The 6,345-nt window shown below is 42.3% G+C and overlaps 1 long non-coding RNA gene across 1 annotated transcript in view; it reads left to right on the top strand.

Moving 5' to 3' along the window:
- Window positions 1–6,114, top strand: part of LOC139812788 (uncharacterized) — a 66,659-nt gene extending 60,545 nt beyond the window's left edge. The window contains exon 3 of the long non-coding RNA XR_011731939.1: window positions 5,988–6,114. This is a non-coding gene — a long non-coding RNA (uncharacterized lncRNA). The remainder of the gene's footprint in view (window positions 1–5,987) is intronic.
- The last annotated feature ends 231 nt before the right edge of the window (window positions 6,115–6,345 follow it).

Here is a 6,345-nt window from a genome sequence, read left to right as displayed (position 1 = left end):
TTCGATGTTTTGTTACGGTTGTTCCGTAAGAATATATAGGAATAGAACTTACCAGCCAAGTTGAATCAAGATTCGCGTATTTTTCCGATGAAATTTTAATCGAAGGTAAGATAATATCGTGTAATATCACGTAATATCGTGTAATACAAGTCATATAATAAGTAAACCGGTCGAAGGTACCTGGCATAAGGCTTGTACGGCCGATTCGGATTTTATCACGATTTGCCACGCATGTAATCCTCAAAAACGGCGATGTTATCACGTCTCATGAACCAGCGTATAAATTCATTGATACTCTACCTCTCCCGATTTGTAATACAAGTCTTAATAAATATCTGCTCTCTACCATGGGACTCGTGAGAAGATACAGTGAGATTAACAGAAGCGCCGAGGAAGAGGCAGCGAACAGAGGAGACGACCGACGAGAAAAATCCTGGTTCACGAAGAAGAAGAAGGTGTACACTGTACAGGGCCCCGGCCGCGGCGTGCTGCTCGGGGACGAAGATGGCAATGAGGAAGAGGAGAGAGAGCAAGGAGAACGGGCCCCGCAATCTACGTTTCCATCTCGTGGCGCGCGCGTGTCCGTCGAGACTCTCATCCTGGCTGGACCGCGGACGGGGGCCTCGTGAGACGAGGCCACCTGCCAGCCGAGTCAAGCCCCCTTCGTCCCTCTCGGTGCCTCTGTCCTGTACTGACATCGCCCACGGAGTGGGGCCCCAGAAGATGCACCCGGAGACCCAACCCCTTTCCAGGCGAGCGCACTCCTACAGCATTCTCGCGTTATGCTTCTCGACCCCGGTGATCTTCGCGGATGATTATATAGTGGGCATGCTGGCAAGACCGCAGCCTCGGACGGAGTCACGAAGGGACTCGCGTGCATCGCGATCTATCGCGCTTTAATGATCAATCGACAGAAACGTGCCGTATCCCGGGATTTAATGATCGCAAGTTAGAGGGATATGAACATTTACGCGTTTAATAAGTTAATCGTTCAGACGTTTTGTGAGAAAAGAAAAATCGAAAGTACCTAAGAAACACCTTTGATTTTTCTCGTATTAGAAAGAGAAAGAAAGAGAAGCAAGAGTTTAGCTAAATATTCAATTTTTTCTTGCTTAGCTTCTAAAGAATAATATAAATCACTTTAATTTGTATATTAGTATATATGTATATAAGTTTTGCAGACTCTAAAAAAAAAAAGAGTATTTTCTGCTCATGAATTGCGAGAATTTAAACCGGAGCCAAAAATGACGAGCAATTTGCTAAAATCCGTACAGAGAAACCAATGTGGAAAATACGCAACCTTCTCGGTACACCAATTACAGTCGGGATAGCGGTAATATCCCGATAATTTGTGCGAGTAATTTCCTGGCGCAGGTGATAATCTCCATGAAAATAATCCGCGAACGTGACGCCGCTTATATGCTGCCCCTTTCGATCATACTTTCCATTTATGGACTTGATCTCGGTCATTTAAAAAAATATGAAAATTACAAAAAAAAAGATAGATTTCAACAGTTTATATCTAATGAATATTGTTGTAATAATAAATAATAAAATATATAAATCTCAATAATTAAATTTTTAATAAGTTAATAATATTATTATTTAATAAACAAGAATTTATTAAACATAGTTCCATTAAGTATTTACTTATGTTTCATATTCAGATCTCTAAAGTTGAATTTCTGCAAAAATAATCTTTATTTCTTAATAGTCTGAACCAAAATCTGAATTTCTAAAAAATACTCCATTTTTTCTCATTTAAGATATCGTCTTTCTCAGATTTCGTTTTGCTCATTTAATGCATACGCGAATTTTGATATTACGAAAGATGTTTTTTTAAAAAAACAGAAGAGCTGTGCACAACGGAAAGAGAGAGGGAAAAAGAGAGAGAGAAAGATTATCCCTTTGGGGGGACCCCCGCTAGGGTGACCTCGGGTGCCCAACGCAGTAAATCCCTCGGTGGTTCGAGAAACGCGAGACCCGTAAATTACGTACTTTGCTCATGCAGAAAGGATCGCGTTCAGGTGCAGAGGTCAGCAGAAATAATGACGGCGTGCCCGGGGAGATGATCTATCCCGTAATATCTCACGGCGTGCCTCGCGGCCGTCACGAGACGCTCAGGACTCGCGCTGTTTCTCGAGCGATTTTAAATGGGCTCCCTGTCTTTTGACAGACAACCGCGAGTAATCTCATACCCCGTGCATAATCAAAACGAGATTTCTTAATGCTGATACCAAACAGGTACGAGAAGCGCGCATCGGAGCTTAGAAGCGCGATGTCATAGTAGTGAATTAATCTCTTATAGCACAAATATTTTTTTTTCTCCTACAGGAAGAATCCTTTTTTCATCAAGTAAAAAGAAGCTGTTCTCATATAAATAAAACTGCGATATTATTCCAAGGGAACAAAGATAATAGATAACGGCACTAGATTGCGAATAAAATTACAAAACGACTCAATCAATTTTTCTATAATACAACAGATAAAAGCCTCCACGGTTAAATGCCGAAGATAGGAGTGAAGTCGGGAAAAGAAACCTGCGCGGGTAAGCATGTCACGATCGTATCGGAATTGCAACTTCCCTCCCTATATGATTCATCATTCCACCGACAATCGGCGGCCCCTCTCTTTTTCTTTCTCTCAAATCTAAGCCGCCAGCTTCGGTCGCGACCGTCGACACTGTTGTAATCGCGTCATAAACGGGTGACAAAAGGAGCAATACGCGCGCGTGCATCCGCCCGCGACTTCCCACGTCTCGTGCCCCTAACGTTCCATAAATATTTACGCGATTTCATTCATTCGCGCCACGTAGTACAAGTCCGCCCGTGTGAATACACTCGGTTCTCGCAGGGCGTCGTATGCAACAGACCCACGCGACGGGAAGTATCGTCGGGCACGGTTTTTCGCGCAACAAAAAAACCGAGAGCTTTGTTTATTTCCGGCAATCCCTCTTACGAGTTATCACGACGATTCGGCGAATGTTGATCGTTAAGATTCCGTGAAGCAGAAGAAAGGTTACGAGATTTAACGCCTTTCCTACCTAAAATTCTCGCTAAAAGATCGCGATTTCGTGCGCAACGTGCGACTTTGCAAAAAGTCTAACAACAACGATGTCACATCGTCGCGCAAGAAGAACAATAAAATGTCTTCGAAGAAGAAAGAAGACGGTGACGAACAAAGAAGACAGACAGAAAATAACTGTAACAATAAAAATGGCCCTTCAGCAAACGCTTTTCTACTGTCTCGCGGGCTGCCACTTTGTGCACCGAGAACAAGACGAGGCTGAACAGTTTGAGGTCAAGTTATTTTTCAACGAAACCGCTCCGGTCTGCTTACCGCGCAAGCTGCGGACATTCGCGCGCGAACTTTTTCTCCGATCATCTTGTCTCGTGCCTCATCTGATAACGTGACATCACGATTACATGGGAACGAACGCCACCGCCGGCGATCGTAAAGACCACCGGCGGACATCGAAGTTGCAAACTGTGTTCAGGGACGCATTCTACTCTTACGCAGGCAAGACTGCACACAGATATCGTTTTTATGTCAATAACCTTCAGATCATTTAAAAAAAAATGCATTTTTTTAACAAAAAATCTTGCGACACATTTTCTTCACATTTTTCTGTATTAAAATTATTAGTTTTCATAAGATTATTAAAAATAAGAATATTAACTGAAAAATCAAATAATTTAGACGATTATTGACTCTGGTATTACTTGATCAAGAAAATTTTGTATATAATTTAAATAGACGAAATTAAAAATAAATAAACACGATATGTGATTACAAAAGTGGGCTTGAAATTATGATCGTCCCTGACGCTGGCAACCGCAAGAAGCGCTATCGATTTCGAGGTGGATTAATCGAGAAATTCGCAGTGGTCGCTGACGCTGCATACCACGATATGGATCGAGAAGAGAGAGAAAGAGAGAGAGGACTGGAGATCATTTTACACGCCCGTTAATGTTCTCGTAACGGAGCGTTTTTTGGATGTAAACGTGCGCATCGCTGATACGCCATAAAAGCGCAATAAGTTAAAAGATAAATTGCACTCGCACAGCCAGCCCGTAATTACTTTCTCTTGTCCGTTGCAAAAGTATGTTTTCTATACTATTCCGTTACCACTTTAATTTTAATAAGAAAAGCAAGATAGACGATGATCCATCTACCGACTTTATGCTGAAAACCATAATGGATTCGCGCCATTGTTAATCTTTTCCTTCTGGCAACCCTAGCAACTAGTAGTAGTCACCAATCGAAAGAGACGCGAATATGCAAATCCCCTCTCAAAAAAAAGAGAGAAACCAGAATCTCCACCATTGACTGATCGGTGTATGCAAATTCCGTAATGACGGATCAGCCGGAGCACCGTGACACGTGACGTCATGCTGCGCCGAGTAGGTATCAAAATGATTTTGATAAATTCGAGCGTTAGATGTTCTCCCCTTCGCGCAGCGAGAAGGCAACGGTCCATCTATCAGTATTATGCCAGCCGTGGGAAGAAGAGATTGGGGTGGCTCCTTTATTTGAGTCTTTAATCGATTCGAATCAACACCGTGATGCATCTTAAGTCGAAAGACACTCACATCGTATAAGGTTTTGGTCGATGATGATAAAGAAATATATATTACAAATTAAATTCCAGTCTATTTGGATTCTAATTCTAATAACAATTTTTTTACTGACTAAATTCTAACTTATTTTAATATACCTATGTACGTAAATTGAAATATTTAAGTAAAATTAAATTCTTATTTTATACTTGTGACGCTAACGAATTCGCGATAACGATGCACTTTTAATGCAATCGGCGAGAAGAGTTAAAAAGAATATTACCACGTTGCTTTTATCTATCGCGACGAATGCTCTCCGGCAGTAGAAAAAGTGTCGATCGTGAAACGTCGGGATATTCGATCTTCGCTAGATGACATTGATTTACATTTGAATAGAATGCCTATCCCCTCGCAGGCCTCACTATACGTCTGAAACGAGGAAGAGAAAGAGAGAAAGGAAGACGAAGAATATGCGGTCTCGAAATAGCGATAGATAGAGAGGAGAGAGTAACCGCGCCGGTCGCTCAGAGTCATCGCAAACTAATAGACGTCTGATTGCGGTTGCCCGCGAGAGTTTTGACTCGTCAGTACAAATATTTATCTTCATCCCCGTGTGCATTCACGCACAGCGTGCGATGCATTAAGGCGCCGATCGCGCTATCGGCGCATATAGATGCATTAATCTTGATCGGCGCGCTCCGCAGCACACGCAACATATTCATGGCGGACGAGGCCGTATATGCGGGGGGTTGAATCAATATTTAACTTATTGCGACTGACCGTGGCGCTGATTAATGGACCTGTACGTTCTAGAACGAAAAGGCTGGATATTTCAAAACTGAATTTTCCACGCGATAACATTCGAGAGAAATATCGAGGTCCTAAAATATTATGGCTGATATATGTGGAAAAAATATGAGCGCGCGCGTTTTAATCTAAAAAAAAAAGTTCTATCTTGTATTTTAAAAATGCATTAGAGAGTATTATTACAGATAGAATTTAATTTTTGTCCTTAATATTCAAACGTACCGGTTCTATAAAGCAAACTTATTTTTAGCTTTTTACGTAAGGTATTCGAAGTTGCGATATGCACCCACGCACCGTAGTCTGTGATAGGTAGTCGGATTCATGTCCGGGTCAACATTGCGTATCCGTAGGATGCACGTCGATGCACATGTATGCACCAGCAGTTCGCCCTCGCATCTTGCGCGCTACAAGAACTCGACCAGGAGACTGCACGTGCGATGTAAATGAACGGCGATAAAATTTCCATTGCGCATATAACGTGTGAGTGAACGCGCAGTGAACGTATTTTCAAAAATATACACAATAAGATGTGTACATTGTGCTAAAATAATCAAATAAAATATCAAACGTATCACGTACCATGAATTGTCAACAAGTTATTTCAAAAATTTTCAATTTCAGATTGATAAAATTGGCTTCTCACACAGAAGATATTTCCGAAGAGAATTCCGGATCGGATTTTTTTCAAGGCTCGCGAGATGTTCAAAGATCAACCCAACAGTCGACATTCCCGGGGCAGCGTCGAGATACGACGGCGGCAACGTGGACGACGAAGTGTAGGGGAAAAAAAGGGAGCGCACGCATTGTCAACGCGCCCGAACCGTAGTTCGAGCCTGTCAGCCATAACAAATTGTAACTCCGGTAGCCGGACGCGGTGTCGCGGCCACGGTCCGCGTGATTAATTGTAACGTCGCTGCCGCATGCCCGGACGATTTTTTCTACGAATTATTTGCATGTCAAGGCGGATTGATGGAAGCGC

Source organism: Temnothorax longispinosus, chromosome 5 (assembly GCF_030848805.1).
Source record: "Temnothorax longispinosus isolate EJ_2023e chromosome 5, Tlon_JGU_v1, whole genome shotgun sequence".
In the NCBI taxonomy this organism is placed as follows: Eukaryota; Metazoa; Arthropoda; class Insecta; order Hymenoptera; family Formicidae; genus Temnothorax; species Temnothorax longispinosus.
The sequence above is the reverse complement of the archived record's forward strand: the minus strand, read 5'-3'. Positions and strand labels throughout refer to the sequence as shown.